The sequence below is a fragment of the Prionailurus bengalensis genome, chromosome A3 (genome assembly GCF_016509475.1).
Source record: "Prionailurus bengalensis isolate Pbe53 chromosome A3, Fcat_Pben_1.1_paternal_pri, whole genome shotgun sequence".
Classification (NCBI taxonomy): domain Eukaryota; kingdom Metazoa; phylum Chordata; class Mammalia; order Carnivora; family Felidae; genus Prionailurus; species Prionailurus bengalensis.
Window position 1 is genome coordinate 51,350,706 of NC_057354.1, and position 20,135 is coordinate 51,370,840.

The window sequence follows — 20,135 nt, forward strand, 5'->3', positions numbered from 1 at the left end:
TGAAGAGCTCTGGACTGACAGTGAACTATGGATTGAACAAAAAAAGTTCCTTTTAAAAGGGCCGTATTGAAGATTATCATTCTGACTTTGAGGAACTATGGTGATTGGCTATAGAAGGAATCACACATAAAATTCCTTAAATAAAAATGTATTGGCTTAAAAAAAAAGATTCGGTCTTGCTAAACACAGGTGTGCATTAGACCAATGTCAGAGGCAAAGCTGAACAAGGCTGTGGCATTTACATACAACATGTCATGCACAGTTGTGAGTGCTTTACCCTATTCATTCATTTAACCCACCCACTGGCCTACTGAGGAAGGAACCACCCACACTGTACAGATGAGGAAAGTAAGGCACAGAGAGGGCAAGTAACTTCCCCTGGATTGTGCAGGTAGAACACCGCAGCACTGGCCCCTGGCTCTGTGCTCTATACCATTATGCTGCTATGTGTTAAAACTAAAAAACAGATCAACTGTCTCAGGTCAGAGATATGAGGTACTACAGTGAGGGTAGGGAAGGCTATAAAATGTAAGCAGAAGAAAAATTTTATTTCCTTCGTGTGTTCTGTAAAGTACCTTTGTTGGGAGGGTCAGGGAGGCAGTCATGCTGGCTTCCATTTGCCCAGGAGCATTCTTATGCAAGGCATCCCTTTCTCAAGACAAATCTAGGATAACTGGAATGTGAACAGTTGCCCCCCCAACTCCAAGTTGTGCAGTGCACAAGCTGCACAACATCATAGGGCAGATCTAGGAACTGTTAAGACAGAAATTAAACAATATAATAGTTTTAGAATGAAGAAAATGCATCATAAGAAAAAATGCTCATATATGTATTCCCTAGTCTCTACTCCCTGAATATTTCCTTAAATTATGTATTATATATCTTTATATGTCAACCTATATAGCAACATTTGCCTCTAAATAAAAGAGAAATAATGATCTCCATTTGACCTGGTGGTTTTATAACCACCTGTTCTATGTCCTATTTTCCAAACAGTCCTTTCCAAAATGACACATATACAACTAAGTTTTATCAAAACTCTAAGCACAGCCCCAAGTGCAATCTAAACCAAGAGACTACTAAATTAGGTGAGAAAAATCAGAATATGCTGCTTTAAAATCGTGGCTGTAACATGAAAACCATGAACGTAGGCAATGCGACTATGCTGCCTATGTGGCAAAATGAGCAGCATTAGGAACTGTCAGCGTTGGGCAACAAGGAAAGCCCTCACCAGCCCGTTTTGGAGCAACACACACCCTCCAGAGGCCAACTCCACACAGCCAGTCCCGGGGCCCTGCTTTCTGAATATTTCCACCTCCAGCAGGAATGATTTGTGTTAGGGGGCAAAAAAAATAATCAAAGAAGGAAATTAAGCAAGTTAAGCACATTTAAAGGCTAGAGATGTGGGCATGAATCCAAATCAATGAATTTTACTTTCTGAAATTTGTGAAGAAGAGGGTGACCAACTAGCCTCCAACTTGCCTGGTATGTTCCCAGGGTTTAGGACCCGTGTCCCAGGAAACTCCTCAGGTCCAGGCAAACTGGGACAGTGAGGCATCTCTAAAAAAGATAAAACTGAAGCCTTTCAAGAAGACAAAGCACTTGTGGGGATGAGGAAATCATTTCATTCGTAAACATCAAATTCAATAAATTTGGAGAGTTTGCACTTATCTACTCCTCTGAAAAAATAAACTCTGGTTCTGTTGGACCCTGTAAAAGTTCTAGATTAAGCCCAAACAGCCTTTTTTGTTATAATGGTGAAATATTTATCTTGTGTTTGGGGTATCTTGCGTTTGGGGAGTATTTTTGCTTTAAATAAGCAAAACATGGGGAAGAGAACTCAAAGTCTAGAATATTTTTTAAGTTTATTTATTTTTGAGAGAGAGATCAAGTGAGCAAGGGAGGGGCAGAGAAAGAGAAAGAGAATCCCGAGCAGGCTCTCCACTGATAGCCCCGAAATGGGGCTCAAGCCATGAGATCATGTGATCATGACCTAAGGCAAAATCAAGAGTCAGACACTTGACCGACTGAGCCACCCAGGAGCCCCTCAAAGTCTAAAATCTTAATATCCATCCTTTTATACATCAATGTATTTTTTCAAAATATTAAAAACTTTGTACTTTTCTGAGTAAAATATCAAATTGTCTTAAAAGATAATTTTAGGAAGAAAACCAAGTTATGTAGAGTACAATATGTATATTACTAAATATACAAGGTTAATATAGAGAATCTAAAAAGAGAATTTCAAAAAGAGTTGCACTTATTTAAGTTTATTACAAGTAACTGATTTGAGTTTTTGTCCTACCTAACCAATACTAATTTCCCCCGGGTCTTTAATATTCCTAAAAATCCTAAATCTCCATGTAGGCAACTTTTTAAAATAGTTGATTACTAAGTTATAACAGATACAGAAGTTAAATTACTAAGTTTTAGGAGTTTGATTCTAGTTCCTCCTTTGAGATAAATAACCTTTCTGTATTTACCTTACACTGTAATGTTTTCCAAATTTAGCCCAGAAAACATGCCATTATTATTATTTTGTTGATCTTGTTTATTAAAGGAATTTCTATTGATCCAAAATTAGCACAGATAACTATCAAAGAATTAGTATCCAGACTATATAAAGAACTCCTACCAGCAATATAAAAGACCAACATCCTAAAGAAATACAGGAAGTAGGTACTATGGTGGGTTGTGTAATAATGTCCTCCAACAGGATTCATGTCTCCCTGGATCCAGGCCCTTGGAAAATTCTCTTCCAAACTGAACTTAGCCTTGGTGGCTTGCTTTGGCCAATGAGACAGCAACACTATAATGCAATCAGATGTTTAAAAAGTGCACAATGGCATCTGCCCTCTCTTGCAGTTTATTAGAACCTATCATTCACCACATGAAAAGCCCAACTCAGCCTTCTGCAGGATAAGAAACCACATGGAGAGTCCCCAGACATTCCCGCTATGCTGGTAATCTCAACCAACACACGGGATTGTCGGCTAAATGAAATGGATGTTATTTTAAGCTTCTACATTCTGGGGGTGTTTGTTATGCAGTAAACGCTAACTAATATGGGAAGACATATACAAAAGATGTTCACTCTCACTGATCATCAGGAAAATGCACACACTGAAATACCGTTTCATACCCACTAGACTGGCAAAAATTAATAACCTGAGAGAATACCAAGTGTTGTTGAAAACATGGAACACCAGTAACTGTCACCTCTGGCTTCTGGGAACATAGATTGGCACAATTTTCTTGACAAAAAATTATTTGGTATTATCTATCATTGATAAAAATGCATGGACTCTATAGCCTAGCAATTCTGCTACTAGGGATATTTCTACAGAAATCCTTGCATGTGTGCATTAGGAGGTAAATATAAGTATGTTTATGTCAGTACTGGCCATAATGGCACCCAACAACTCAAATGCCATCAATGATAGAATGGGTGCATGAATTGTATTCTCCATACAATGGAATTGTATGTAGCAGTGAATAGGAAAAATCTATGGCAACATATATCTAAACCACAGTGCTTAAAAGAAGTCACAAAATAGGTAACGTATGAATCCATATGTACAAAATTAACCAATAGGTAAAATTAAACTATACCTAGTTGAGGGATGGATGCAAACACACATTGTCATTAACACCATTTAGGACAGTGGTTACCTCTGGGGCAGAAGGGGCGAAATGAGACCTCTGGGTTGTAGGATACTCCACTTGGTTCTGGTTGCTGAGTACATGAGTGTTCATTTTAGTATCATCTGAGAAGTTGTGCACATGTTTTTTCATTTATCATAAAATATCTTTATTTTGCCTTCATTTTTGACACATATGATATATGACATATAGACATAAACCATCCATCAGGTGATTTGGTAGTTTCTGATACAGTCACAGATATGCATCACCATCACCACAGGCAATTCTAGAACATTTTTCATCATCTCAAAAAGAATCCCTATACCCTGTAACTTCCCAACCCTCATCCCAAGCCCTAAGAAACCAGTAGTTTACTTTCTGTCCCTAAGCTAGATACTTCATACAAACAGGATAATATAATATAGTCTTCTGCAACTGGTTTCTTTTCACTTAGCGTAATGTTTAGATGTTCTTTTGTTCCATGCTATATTTCACAATTAAAAACATTTTCAATACCTACAAGGAATAATGAAAAGCTCAGTTTGCTAATATGAAAAATAAGAGCACACCAAGAAGGGCAGCTTGGAGGAAGCACTGTCTAAACAGCCAGTCTGTCAGAATGGATGAGCCAGCACACTCGTGCACAAGTTTACAAAGGGAAGAGGTTGCCGGGCACACCTGGACCAGGACAGGCAACCCTGAAGCATGACTATCCTGCACCTGTCTAATTGGGAAGAGGTTGGTTCTGCACAGAACCATTCCTAACACTGACACCCCCAGAAGTGTCCCTGTGGGAAGGGACAGGGCGGTGACATGGTGGGTGGTAAGCTACAGAGGTCATCTGGGAGCTCAGTCTGCCCTGCAAGGTCACTGGTGTTACCTAGCAAGTACACTTATTTGGAGACTAATGGAGGGTATGGGGAGGGGGCTGTGGAGCTTCTGTGGGAGAGAGCTTCTGAAGCTCTCCAAAGCCATCCTTAGCACACCATTGGCTACTGGAATTGAAAGGAACAACCTCCACACTTAAACCTGGGTGCACCGGTTTGTGGGTGTGACCTCATTCTGATCTCTGTCTCACTGCTCACTCAGCCCCTGCAAACCCAAACTTAAGTCTATGTCTCTGGAAAATATCCATACACTCATATTTGAGACCCCCATCACTAAATATGAGAAAATGAAAAATTAAAGCAGTACTACTGTTGAATGCAGTTGTGATTCCAGGTAATGTGTCACATTATCTTAAACAGTGGGAAGTCTAACTAGAAAGAAGTTAACCAACTCCCTGTAATGCAGGTCCTCCTCTCCCACTGAGCACCCTTCCTCACTCACAGTCTTGTGGCAGTGTTCCCCTGGAGCCAGAAGTCAGGGAGGATTGGGACATCCACCTGACACCAATGTCCTCTCCCTCAAGCACTTGTCACACACATTCATCACATGGAACAGGCCTCCCAGCACTGCTCATCATCACAATGCAAAGTTGAAGACCAGAGCCCCTGGTGAATGTTCACAGCTCACCCCAGAACACCCCAGAGGCAATTCCAGGTTTATATATCACCTCCACTCTCACATCCTCACTGCCTCCCTGGTCATCTATGTGAAAGCATCCAGCTTTAAGACAAGTCAAAGTAATGCCACCTGTCACATTATGCTGTACAATGTCAGGTGAGACCCTTGCAGGCTGATGGGGAAGGAAAAGAGGAGGGCACCATGGATGTGGGACATCTATACATACCAGCCACCCAACTAGCCATGTTATTCTTTGGTCTACTCCCCCTCACAACCACCCTGCAAAGTAGGCACCATCTCACTTTACAGATGAGGAAACAGAAGCTCAAAGAAGTAAAGTAGCTGGCTCGGTGTTATCCCAGCCAGAGGTAGAAAATGGATTTGAACCTAGGTGTCCTGATTTCAAAACTGCTTCAACACACTTTTGGTGAAGAAGCCACTTTGTGAATCAGCAACTTACATTATAGGAAGATATTTTTTGTTCCTTCAAAAGATTTCCTGAGCCCAGTAAGTAATGCCCAGTATTATGTTAGGTGTTCTAGATTCCAAGTCCAAGACTCTTCAGGGAGTTTACAAACTCCATAAAAGATGTTAAGGGTCCCTTGAGGCAATTTCAGCTGGAAAATCTGAAGGCCAAGGAAATACAGCAAAAACAATGATTTATGATGAATTTCCTGAGTTGTAATTATTAGGATACTTATTGCAGCCAACTTCTTAAGAAAATCTTAATGATTCTGGTCTCAGTTCAAGGGATAAAAAGCAAACATGAAAAAAGAAAAAACATGAAGATAATTTATAGATACTCTTTAATTTGTCTTCTTCAAAGCCCAATTCCCTATAATAACAAGTCAGGTTAGAAGTGTGGCTTGTCCAAAGAAAATAAAAATTAATTTACTTTTAATTTCCAGTTGACACTTGGAAAGGAAAATGACCGATTCACATAGGAAGGACTGTGTACAAGTTACCTAGTCAGACTCTCAGGGTCTGCACATCCAGAGTTAAATAACCACAAGGAAACAAAAATTACATCTGAGCACCCAAAGGGGAGTCAAGTGATGGTGGAGGCCAATGCTGGCCATCTGTTGAGGACAGAAAAAAGTAACTACAGGCATGGGCCTCACTCTGACCATGGCTCTGCTCCCATCTTTAAATCTAAAAGCCTCAAAGTAGCAACCAGCTGACCCTCAGAGAGACAGGGTCTGTGGTGCTACAGGAGCATGGAGACCACGAAGTACAAAGTACACCATGAAGTACACAGGCGTGCCTGGGCAATGGGAGCTTTCTGCAAGAGGCACCAGAGACCCTCCTTCTGCTCTGCTGACAGCTGGGCAGAGGAGTCCCCTGGCAGTGGGTCCCTCAGAAGAAGGCTGCCCAGAACAACATGACTGAACATTTCCAGGGGATGCCGTATAACATCAAGAAGAGCAAGAATTCTTCTCACCTCCTTAGTGACACCAGGCACCAAGGGCAAGCCCAAGTCCAACTGCTTCAACTGTCACACCATATGGAATGAGACCCCACTGGTGACAGGCCACAGTGTGAAAGGTGTGTGAGACCTCACCTGGCTTCGGCAAAGAGGGCTGTTCTCAGCACCAGCATCAACCCCTCTCCCCCAGGATGCCAGTAACAGGGAGGGACTTGTCCAGGGCCACAGGCTGATTCAAGGGCCCGGACATCAGGGCTTTTTGCACGTCTTTGACTTCAGGTTCTTGAGGCTGTGATTTCTAGGGCTACAGATAATACCATTCCCAGATTTCCTCCCTGAATCTGCCTAACAGAAATTCTGATAAGATTTCTCTTATACCTGGCATTTTGGGGTTTCCCTCATTCTGCCAGTTTATTCCCAGAGGAATTAGTAGGTAGAACAGCTCCCATCTTAAAAATATAGTTACAGCTTAGGGCCCTATAAATTTAATCTGCAATCTCACATTTGGCATTTGTTTTGGGGTATTTCCAACACATCAGGAACACAGAATTGCATTCATAGATAGAAACTAGTATCAATGGCTTTGCCTAAAGACTTAATATAGTATTTATTTTCTTAGTACTACCAGAGGTTTATATATTATGACAAATCAGCTGTATGCCACTTTGCTGGGCTGTTCCTAAATGCAAAATGTGCACATTTTCCTGATAAAGCTTTTGTGTAATCCTCTGTTGTGATTCATGTGTGCTTCCTAAATGTTTTATGCCCCCCTTTACATTTTATCTCTAGCTCAGATTAGAATCTATCGTTTTGCAGTCCATAAATAGTATATCCTTCAAACAGTACAAGGAAAACAGAAAAATAGCTAAAAAGGATTCACCAAATTTTCAGTTAAAGGAAACTATTGTTTCCATTAGAATTAAAGGCAGCCTAGGACCAACAGAATAGAAAATAACCACTCTACAATTATCCATTGCAGTGTTTAATGATCATTGCTGGAAATGGAAGCTTTTGCATATGAACAAATGAGGTGGACAAGGGACAAACAGAAATACCAACCACCCATGGCTGTTATGCTGTGTAGGTACTTGGTACCAATTTGACTGCAGTTCCAATCCTTTACTCACTTGCTCACTCATCCATCGCTCACTCACTCAATCACCCAGTCACTCACTCACCCATTCACACACTCATCCATCCACTCACTCACTTGGTCACTTATGTATTCAATCACTCATGATTTACTCACTCATCCATTCACTCATTCACTCACTCATTTATTCACGGATCCATTCACTCATCCATTCAACATTTCTCAAATGTCTCATAGGTTCATTGAACTGTGACAAGGCTAAGTTTCATAGGCAAGATGAAGATGGAAAATAAACAGTCATTGCTCCCAGGTGATCTATAGCTAATAAGGAGCCAGGCACACATGGCTAAAACACAATGAACAACAACAACAAAAAGTCAAATGAAAAGTTACAAACAAGGTGCTATGGGAATACAGAAGGGCAATTAATTCTAACCAGTTCACTGTCGGAATCTGAGGTCTGTTTAATGGAAGAGATGGCATTTAAATTAGCTCCTTACAATTATGATTTTTGTCTGAAAAGTGGGGCAACAGGAAGGATGTAGCAAGCTCATCACACATTCTAGCTCCTCAATTCAGTTCCTGTGGGCTTCCACCTTCTCCTTTCCACTGGGACCATCCTTATGAAACTGCAACATGCAGTGACCACTCTTTGTGTCTTCATCTCATTCTTTCACATGTGACCACTCTTCCCTTCCCAGCCACATTCCTCTCCTGACTGGGGTAAGTCTACCTCCTCCTGGCTTTTCTCTTGATCCAGTGGCTGTTTCCTGAATGCCCTCCCACATCAACATGTTGAAGTGTAACAGACTCTACCTGTATTTGTACCATTCTCTCTAATGACTCTCTAGCCCGTGGCTTTAAATACTGTCTCTGTGAAAGATGATAAGTTATAGCACAAAGAGGTGTGAGGCTGAGAGTGAGAAAAGGGGTCCTTTAACAATGATGATGGAACAATAGGTGTAGATCAGGAGTGTCCTAGGAAAACAGGAACATGTTATCGCTCTTTCTAAATGCCACTGATTGACTCCAACAATCTGTCTTTAGCTTGTATAAGCCACAGACTACTTGACATCTCTCCTTTGATGCTTAACAGGTACCTTCAATTTCACAGGTTCCAATTAGAAATCTTTATACTCCCTTTGGATATTTAGCAGTCTTTGCAGCTTTGGTAAATAATATTAATACTCATCCAGTTGCTGAAGCCAAAACTCTAGGAATTATCCTTGATTCACCTCTCCCTCATGCCAAATATCCAATGCATCAAGACCTGTTGATCATTCTTCCAAACAAACCCTATGTCTGTTCTTTTATTTTCATCTCTACTACCACAACCTAGTCTAAATCATTATCATTTCTTGCCTGTGATACTGTAATCACCTATATCTGGTCATCTGCCTCCCAACTTGGCTTCCTCAATCTTTTCCCTTAGCAGCAGCCAGCAAGATCTTTCTAAAGCAAACCAGATCGCACATTGTTGTGATTAAAGCCTTTCCATGACTTCCCAGTGCACTGAGAACATGATCCAAACTCCTTCCCTGGACTGTACAACCATTCAGACTGCTGTGTGGTTTCTGAAAATGCCAAGGTCATCCCTACCTTAGCATCCTGGCACCAGGTGTCCCCACTCCACAGTCTTTGATCTTTGCCTAGCTGGCTCCTTGTCATCACTCAGATTTTCAGACATTGGCTGAGACTGAATCCTTTCAAGGATGTTCCCCAGCACCAAACATGAAAGTCATCATTTTGTCATTCTCCACTCTCCTTTCCTATAGTATTAACTATCTGCATGTCGTCTGTCCCACATCTAGTTTTTTCTTTTTTTTCCCCCCTACAATTCAAATATAATTAGCAATGTTATATTAGTTTAAGGCATACAATATAGTGATTCCACAATTCTGTGTAATCCACTCACCAAGATAAGTGTACCCTTAATCCCCTTCACCTATTTAACCCATTCCCCCCACCTCTCCTCTGGTAACCATCAGTTTGTTCTCTATAGTTAAGAGTCTGTTTTTGGTTTGTGTCTTTTTTGGTTTATTCCTTTGTTTCTTAAATTTCACATGTGAGTGAAATCATATGGTATTTGCCTTTGACTGACTTATTTCACTTAGCATTATACCCTCTAGATCCATCCATGTTGTTGCAAATAGCAAGATTTCCTTATTTTTCATGACTAAATAGTATCCCTATGTGTGTGTGTGTGTGTGTGTGTGTGTGTGTGTACTTACATATCACATCTTCTTTATCCATTCATCCATATATGGATACTTGAGTTGCTTCCATATCTTGGCTATTGTAAATAATGTTGCAATATACATGGGAGTGTATATATCCTTTCAAACTAGTGTTTGCACTTTCTTTGGATAGAATTACTTCTAATTCTATTCCAATTTTTTAGGAAAACTTCACGCTATTTTCCACAGTGGCTTCACCAATTTTCATTCCTACCACAAGGGCTTCTTTTTCTACAAATCCTTAACAACAGTTATTATTTCTTGTGTGTTTTTTTTTATTTTAGCCATTCTGATAGGTGTAAAGTGATATCTCACTGAGGTTTTAATTTGCATTTCCCTGATGATTAGTGATGTTGAGCATCTTTTCATGTGTCTGTTAACCATCTGTATGTCTTCTTTAGAAAAATGTCGATTCAGGTCCTCTGTCAATTTTTTTTAATTGGATTATTTTGGGGGGGGGTGTTGGTGTTCAGTTTTGTAAGTTCTTTATATATTTTGGATATTAATCCTTTAACAGATATATCATTTGAAAATATCTTATCCCATTCAGTAGGTTGCCTTTTTGTTTTGTTGATGATTTCCTTCACCATGAAGAATCCTAAAATTTGTAAGATCCTGAACAGCCAATGCAATCTTGAGAAAGAAGAACAAAGCTGAAAGTATCAGAGTCCCAGATTTCAAGATACACTACAAAGCTATAGTATTCAAAACAGTATGGTACTGGCACAAAAATACACCCTGAGCTGAATGAAACAGAATAGAGAGCCCAGAAATAAACCCATACTTTTGTGGTCAATTAATCTATGACAAAGGAGGAAAGACTATACAATTGGGTGAAAAGATAGTCTCTTCAACAGATGATGCTGGTAAAATAGGACAGCTACATGCAAAAAAATGAAACTACACCACTTTCTTACACCACACACAAAAATAAACTCAAAATGGATAAAAGACCTCAATGTGAGACCCAAAGCCATAAAAATCCTAGAAGACCGTGCAGGCAGTAATCTCTCTGACATCAGCTGTAGACATATTTTCCTAGAAAAAAGGAAAAATTAAACTACTGGGCTAAACCAAAATAAAAAGCTTCACCACATCTGGGCTATTTTTTTATTTATGTTTCATGTTTGTCGACCTCCCCCACTGGAATATAAACCTTGTGAGAATAGGGACATTTTCTTTGTGATGCATGGAGTAACAACAGCATCCAGCAGACCCTTTGTACTTGCTGGTAAGTGGGTGAATGGAAAGGGACAGAGCACAAGAGAGCTCAGAGGTTCCAAGTGTACCACAAGAGCCATGAGGAGCAATGATGGGCACATGATTCTGGCTCTACCCACACCCTGCAAGCTTTTGAGGGTGGCCTTGGGCCTCTGGGCTGGCAGTCCCTAACTACCACTGGTGCCCATGCATTCCCAAGAAGCTTCCATCAGCCCTCACTAGACACCTGTAGGAGGTGATAACCTTCTTCCAAATACTCTTCCTGAAATACAATGTCTTACCTCTTCTCTCATGGTTATAGCTTGGCTCTGACTGGGTAACTAGGCCATCATCACACAGGTATACAAACAGTCCACATTTTCCTTGTAATAAATCATGACTCTCTGAATCCAGTTTCTATAGCAGGACCATATACTGAGAATCACAGAACCATGTCATAAAAGTCTGACCCAGCCTCACACAGGGACAGGATTCCCTTTCGCTGTAATTCCTGATTTCCTAATGCTGTCCTGTAAAATTTTCTGATGCCTGTTCCCTCTCTGAGACCAGACAATGTGAAGCAGAGACAAAGCCACTACTGACCTCTATGAGCCGCAGAGTCAGAGCCACAATAAGTACACTGCATCCCTGTCTGAGGGCAACAATGATGGAAGAAGATGAGCCCCCAGGTTTGGTCTCAATGACTGAGCAACAGAGCAGGGAATAAGGGCTTGAAAAACATGTCCAGACTGCATGCCCAAGCCGGCCACTGATGTGGATTATACCAGTTTCTTCTTCACTATAAGGGAGGCACAACCCCAGCGGGTGAAGTCAAGACAGGAGGTTGATTTGGGTTGATCAAATTCTCAGCTAGACCAGCACCAAGACAGGGTGGCCGGTGCAAAAACAGACTTCCTCACTTGGAGTTATTTTCACTCACTGCTGTTTTCCCAGTGCCTGGTACTGGGGATCTGTAGGTCTAGTGGTGTTGCTGATATCCAAGAGTCAGGACCCCAGAAACTTATACGCACCATGCACGTGATTCCCCAAAGTACAGCAAGACACCAGATAGAAGAGGAGTTCCCAGCCTTGCTTCCAGGAGACTCACTGGGGAACTTAAAGACCCCTCAAATCCAGCTTCCACCAAACCAAAGACACCAAAATCACTGGGATGGAACTCAGGCCTGGGATTTCTGAAGCTCTCTCAGGTAAATTCAATGTTCTGCTGAGGTTGAGAAGTCTGGGAGAAAGGGATATACAAGACAGGAGAGCAACACAGAGGAAACAGGAACTGATTCTGCCTAGAACAGATTATGACCAGGGGGAATGGAAGGAAAGAGAATTGATGTTAAAAGGAAAGAGACTAATGAACACTGGTGTTCAGACCCAAGCAGAATATAAAAACACCTGACAAGACTAGAGATACACACACATACAGATAAAAGAAAGCTGGAAGATACCAAAGCCTAAGGTGAGTATCAGAGGATGGGGCAGAGTACTGATAAATACTACAGACAGAGAGTGTGGTCACACGGGTCACAGATGTGATGAAACATGATGGGTAAAAACCTGAGCTCTGAGGTATACCTGTGAGGTGAGGAAGGAGAGGGAGGAAAAACATTTTTTAAATCTGAGTTTCTGATTTAAAAAATTGTTATGCAAACTCATTGTAAGAATTTTCAAAAGATAAAAAGGAAAAAAAAAGACAATCCTTCTGCATAGCAGAGGAAATCATCAACAAAATGAAGAGGCAAGTTAATGGGAGAAAATATTTGCAAATCATGTATCTGATAAGGAGTTAATATCTAAAATATATAAGGAACTCATGCAACTCAATAACAACTATATGTGTGTCTGTGTGTGTGTGTGTGTGTGTGTGTGTGCATACACACACACAATTAAAAAATGGTCAGAGGATGTGACTAGATATTTTTTCAAAGAAGAAATACAAATGGCCAACAGGTCCAACGAAAAGCCCTCAACATCACTCATCATCAGGAAAATGCAAATCTAAACCATAATGAGATACCACCTCACGCCTGTTAGAAGTATCAAAAAGAAAAGAGACAAGTTCTAGCAAGGATATGGAGAAAGGGGAACTCTCTCATACTGTTGGTGGGAATCAAAACGGTGCAGCCACTGTGGAAAACAGTATGGAGATTCCTTTAAAAAATAAAAATAGAACTACCTACAATCCAGGAATTCCATTTCTGGGTATATATTCAAAGGAAATGAAATAACTATGTCAAAGAGATATCTGCACTCCATATTTACTGCAGCATTATTCACAATAGCCAAGATATGGAATCAACCTAAATGTCTGTAAACAGGTAAGTGGATAAAGATGATAATGATGTACATACAATGCAATACTATTCAACCATGAGAAAGAAGGAAATTCTGTTGTTTTTCACAACACAGATGAATCTTGTGGACACTTTGACAAGTGAAATAAGCCAGACAGAGGGGATGCACCTGGCTGGCTCAACTGGTAGCATGCAACGCTTGATCTCAGGGTTGTAAGTTCAAGCCCCATGTTGGGTGTAGAGAGTACTTATGGAAAGAGCCTAAATGTCCATCAACTGATGAATGGATAAAGAAGATGTGGTTTATATATTCAATGGAATACTACTTGGCAATGAGAAAGAATGAAATGTGGCCATTTGTAGCAGCATGGATGGAACTGGAGAGTATTATGCTAAGTGAAATAAGTCAGTCAGAGAAGGACAGATACCATATGTTTTTACTCTTATGTGGATCCTGAGAAACTTAACAGAAGACCAAGGGGGAGAGAAAGGGGGAGGGGAAAGCTACAGAGAGGGAAGGAGGCAAACCATAGGAGACTCTTAAATACTGAGGACAAACTGAGGGTTGATGGGGGGTGGGGGAGAGGGGAAAGTGGGTGATGGGCATTGAGGAGGGCACCTGTTGGGATGAGCACTGGGTGTTGTATGGAAACCAATTTGACAATAAATTTATATATATATATAAATTTTATTTTATATAAAAATTTTATATAATTTTTTAATTTTAAATACAAAATTTTAAATTTATATTTATATTGAAATATAAATTTTAAATATAAAAATAAAAATTTATATTTTATATAAAATAAAAATAAAGTAAAATCTTTAAAAACTATGTTAAAAAAAAAAAAGCCTGACAGAGAAAGACAAATACAGCATATCATTTATATGTGGAATCTTAAAAGTCAAATTCATAGAAACAGAGCAGAAAAGTGGTTGCCAGGGCTGGGGAAGTGGAGGAAACAGGCAGAGGTCAGTTAAAGGATACAACCTTTCAGCTATATGGTGAATAAAGTCTCCAGATTGAATACATAATAATATGGCGACTACAGTTGATTGCACCGTATTGTATAACTGCAATTTGCTAAGGGAACAGAAGCTAAACATTCTCAGAAAAGAAATGATAAGGGGCGCCTGGGTGGCGCAGTCGGTTAAGCGTCCGACTTCAGCCAGGTCACGATCTCGCGGTCCGGGAGTTCGAGCCCCGCGTCAGGCTCTGGGCTGATGGCTCAGAGCCTGGAGCCTGTTTCCGATTCTGTGTCTCCCTCTCTCTCTGCCCCTCCCCCATTCATGCTCTGTCTCTCTCTGTCCCAAAAATAAATAAACGTTGAAAAAAAAAAATTAAAAAAAAAAAAAGAAAAGAAATGATAAATATGTGAAGTGATGGATGTGTTAATTAACTAGATAGGGGAATCCTTTTCATAGAAAAAAAATTTTAGATAAAGAAATAAATTTATCAAAAAAAGATACTCCTTCCAGTCTTTTTTCCCCATACATACACATGGCACTGAAAAAAGGGGGGAGGATCACACCACATAAAAAATTTTGTATCTTTTTTCTACTTTAAATGTTCCAATATCCTTCCATTCTTTATAATGGCTTTGTCATTGTGACAAAGTTCTTCACGAATGTATAAATGAAACACTGTTGTCACTGTTTTGTTTGCTTTGTGGTTAGATTCACAGGCTGGAATTTCCAGATCAAAGATAATCTGTGCCTTTTCTAGATTTAGACAAACTGCTTTTCAGAGTTTGCTTTCCAACTTGAGAAAGTGCAAGCTTGTCCCATTCTTTTCATCATTGCATATTAACTAATTTTATCAATCTGGTAGTCAATGAGGCCTCTCATTCCTAGATTTTATCTCTAAGGTCCCTTATTTTAAATATGTATTTTAGTAATTCTTCTGATGCTAGAGGTGAGATGGCGTCCCCAATTCAGCAGGTGCCCTTAGGAGTCCAGAAAGCGCTGTGGTCTTGCAACGTGAGAAAAAAGCCTCTAGGGTTTTGGGGAAGTGAAGGACAGCAGGAGAAAAGATGAACAAGTTTGGAAGTGGAGAGACGAAAGGCAAAAGCGCTCCCATCTGTGGGCCTCCTGGGTTTGTAGGATAATCCATCATGCCAGCAGCAGGGGAGACTGGAGATATGGAAGGTTTGAAACCACGGCAGTGAAGGACCTGTTTATCAATAAGCTAAAGTACTGGATGTAGTCTACCCCAGGGAGCTCTCCACGGATAAAACAGAACGAGGCCAGCGAGTGCAACCCTGATTTGGCTTGCAATGAAACTGAGGCATGCAGGTGTGAAGCGGCAAACCCAGTGCTCTTCCCCAGGAAGTGACCACGTCAGTGGAAAATCCACAGGTGCAGCCCTTCCACCATGTAATACAACAGCCCTGACTCGAATAAGCAAATTAAGAACAGGAATCTGGGCCAGAGGCTGGCAGCCCCTGAGGGACCAAGTGATTTATCCACCTTATTAGCCAGCAAGCCTTCGGAGAACAACCTGGCATCCCGCTTGCGAACAGCACTGCTAACCAGAGAACATTTCCGAAGTAAGTAATCACGGCCAGGTTCCAGGTGACCGAAAACCTCCTCACACCCTTCAGCACACACTTTTCTAAGCCTCAAAGGAAAACCATCAGAAATTCTGGAAGACGCTGTGAGAGGCCATCGCTTAGTTATGGACCTCTGGTGACGACAGGCAGGAAGGAAATTCTCCACCACAGATTCGTAACCGTCAGAACAGAGCTGCTGGTTCCCTCCACAGGCACTTCTGTGCAAGCTGGAGCCCGGGGCACAGCATCCTCTCCCCCTAAAATCTACTGTTCAGCTATTAATACTCCTGAATGTCATCACCCTTCGTTTGCCCCTACTTCCCCTCTTTTTCTGGGTGATCAAACCAGAGCCCCACAACCAGCCTCATGTTTGCAAACAAGGTGTCTGCACTTCCCCTGCCAGATTTTGAAGTCAAATTAAAGTCTAAACTCAAAATCTCTTCAGAAAAGCAGGGTTCCTTTGTTCTGACAATTTCTTAACTGTTATTAATGGGGGGGGGGGGAAGGCCCAGCTTTTTCAGTAGCAACATGTATCCTTATTCAGTTTAGTTTTGTGTGAGGAGAAAGAAATGACTACCTGGAAATGACCCATTGAAAACAACAAAATAAAAGCAGTCCCTTTAGCACCAGAAATGTGTAAACACTTCCCTTACAGAGGCTTCCAGGAAAACAAATACGCAAAAAACCAAAGCCAGCACTCTGTCATCCACTCACCCTTTTACTGACCCCCAACCGCATGCAAAGCACCTTGCTCAGTGCCACATACTGGAGAACAGCCTGGGTGTGAACCTCAAAGCACCCACAAGACTCAGAGTTCTGGGATGCTTGGAGAGACAGGTGGTCCAGATCCTCATATATGCAAAACCATCCTACACTGAGCCCACACGAACACGCAGGGAACTTGTTTACTCTGATTGCATTTCTCACTATTCTAGCTACCAGTAGCTTTTTATTCTCCACAAATGCGAAGAATAGGAAGCAGAAGAGTCACTGAAGGGGTACCCTCTCCAAGACTGCCCAATGCTTTTTCTTCTCAGAGCTGGCTGACCACCATCCAGCTCCAAGTCACCCTGGGGCTGCTGCCTTTGGGGCAGAGCCACCCTCACCAGACTGTTCTGGGCAATCAGAACAGAACCTCATCTATGGTAAGAGCAATGCCAGAAGGCTACTCAAGCAACTGTTGAGTGAGCCCATCCATAAGAAATCTCTGTTCTCTTTAGCCACATTCTGGGTTTAGACGCTCTGAAATAAAGGCATCAATGAAGCAAAAAATAACTCTTGTAGAAAAATCCCCCTCTCCGTATTTTCTATTTTGCAAAATAAGGGTGTCACAAAAAAATTGCCGACATGCTTCACAATAAGGGGAGCGTTCTGCTTTCTTGTGGGTAGCAAGGTCACTCCACATAGAAAAAAGTCAGGAAAACTGGCCTTCATTCCCTTACTGTATCTTTGGGCCCCCACCCTCAGATTATCTGTTGTGAGTGGGAGACTGATCCAGAACACGGCTGCCAGCCATCAGGGAGCTCACTTCTTCCTATCTTCCCTCCCTCCTCCTTCCCTCCTACCACGCACTGATGGACACATGTCCTCCTGGGAGACGTGCAGCCTGGGGTGACCCCCTCCAAGGGACCTCCTCTTCACTCACCCTTGTCCTCCCAAGCATTGTTATATAATGAGGGCTGCCTCAAAAGGGAAAAGCGACAATTGTACAAAGTACTTTTCTATGACCATCATGCAAAATGACAAATTTCCAGCCACTGGGTAGAGAAACCCACATGCTAACTGCTTTTAAGTCAGAAATTCTCAGACCAATACTCTGCATGACGACAGGAGATTTTGACACTACATTGCACAGCTGTCACTCAAGAGCTTAAAGATTAAGTTTTACTTTCATCATTATCAGAAAATACATAACAGTAAGAAAATGGTAAAATAAAGACCATAAGAAGTTTGTGTTAAAGCACCACCATGTATCTGTTAATGCCTTTGTTGGTAGTCTTCCAGCCTTCTCTCTGTGCATAGGTTTTTAAAATCTTTTAATATCTTAATATCAGTGTATATACCATTTGATATCCTGTTTCTTTTTAAGAACCGACACTTTTCTGTTGAATTAGTCTTAATAAAAATCAGTTTAAATTAGATGAGTAACATTAAACTAATTGCATACACAATCATTTATTTAGCAGTCCCCATACTATTAATAAATAATATTGAGGTTGCTCTCCCTTTTCTGAAACTTCGTGTAAAACGTGTTTGGTTTTTATGTTTCTTTGTTTTGAGGATTATTTTCTTACAGTGGATCCCGAGTGTAATCACTGGGTCAAAGACAGGGATGTCTGAAAGGCTTTCAATCCATCAGGCTGAGCTCCAAAAGGATTAGGTGACTGACCTTTCACCTCAGCCATACCAAGTCTTGAATTTTTTTACATTCTTTGCTAATTTGACAGTTGAGAAATGGCATTTTATTGTTTTTTTTAAGTATGTACCTCCTTACTTAGATCTTTAATTACTTAGAGCAAACATTTTTCCTTAAGCTTTCAGATTACCAAGATCAAATCTTTTCTAGCATTAATTACTGGCATTTCCTCTATTATGAATTATCTATGTAAATTCTTTGCTGTTTTATATGACAAGCCTTTGGTTGTTTTAACCAACTGCTTTTAACAAATTCCTCTTATATTAAAAATATTAACTCATTGAAATATACTGTAAATATTTTTCCCCCATATGTATTTTGTTCTTCTGTTTAACCAGGTTTTTTTAATGTGTTTTTAATATTGTATGCAGTCAATGTGACAACACTATTTTCCTTTGTTGCCTTGTCTCTGGTACCAGGTGTTGATTCTTCCCATCTTTCTATGGCCTGGGTTTATTTAACCCATGAATTAGAGGGGTTGTTCAACACTATTCCATTTCTCCTCTTTCCAAGACATGCATTTTGACTGAATTTCCCCAGGAAGACGGCTATGGTTAAAATGTATTTGGGGACTGCTTCTCCCCATCCGCTGGCTAGGGTCTGGCCTTACCACCTGAGCCCATAAGCACAGGTCATCCACAAGTTTTACAACCTGTCATAGTAACTGGCTTTGACCTTGTGTCCTAGTCCCTGAACTATATGGGCTGTGTCCCCAGGCTCCTGAATCTGGCCCACGTCATATTTTAGCTGTTTGGAGACTGGTCTCCAAACAGGACCCAGTGCCATGGGTGTCAGAAAGTAAAAATAAAGTAAGTCAGGGAAGCATCAGTCAGGATTTCCTTTTCTTAACCCTGACCTTCAGGTTGCTTTAAATTTCCATTTGTATAGCTTCTTCTAGTGGTAGCACTGAATAGCCCTCTCCCTGCTTCTAAACAAAACAGACCCCTCGTGCCTCGTCATCTTCAACCAAGTGTATGCAAAGCACTAGAAATAATGAAATTTATCATTTATGTACTAATATTCATTGACTCATGAAGATTTTCTTTTCTGCTTCCTAATAAGCATGGCTCACAATCATGTGTCTGTGGTATATTTCAGGGAGGAGAGAGTGGGAGTAATGAACAATTTACACCAACAGTTGGAAAGCGGTGTTTTTCACTGGTGGTGCTTCCTGGTAACATCAGACAGCATCCCCAGAAGGCTTCGCTGGGAGAATTCATAGGTGCTGCCAAAAGTAGTACCTTCTGGGGCACTACCCCCCATCCCTGACTGCAGAAAACATCCAGGTACCTTTGGCCCAGGAGAGTTTGGTCATTAATATAAGGTCCAAAGTAACATTGTCATCAGGAGCAGTTTTAAATTCCAGAGTTTTCTTTTTGGCAGAGTGATTAACAGCTTGAAAAAAAATGTCTCCCAGAAACAAATCATTAATCTTGGAGAAGTTTAAGGCTCAAGTAGGCTTAATGCATTTTATAGTAGGTCAAAGTGAAACCCCACTGCCTCCCAAAGTGAGGGCAGTGAACATAGGAGACTCTCCTCTGTGCAATTTAGTTTTGCAGGGTTAAAGTTTAATGAGGTTGCACAGGTGCAGGGACAGGGTGGGGGGACCCTCAGGTACAGGATGAATATGAAGATTGAACAAGAATGGAGGGTGATGCATAGTAACAAATCATATAAGTGCTATCACCAAGCTCACACTTCCCCCAGGGACACCTGGACTATAAAGATCTTAAATCTTTACAGTAGTAGACAAG

The 20,135-nt window shown here is 40.9% G+C and overlaps 1 protein-coding gene across 1 annotated transcript in view; it reads right to left on the minus strand.

Annotated features, from left to right (window-relative positions):
* The window catches only part of SH3RF3 (SH3 domain containing ring finger 3), a 389,906-nt gene that overhangs the window by 273,716 nt on the left and 96,055 nt on the right, over positions 1-20,135 (minus strand). The window lies entirely within an intron of this gene.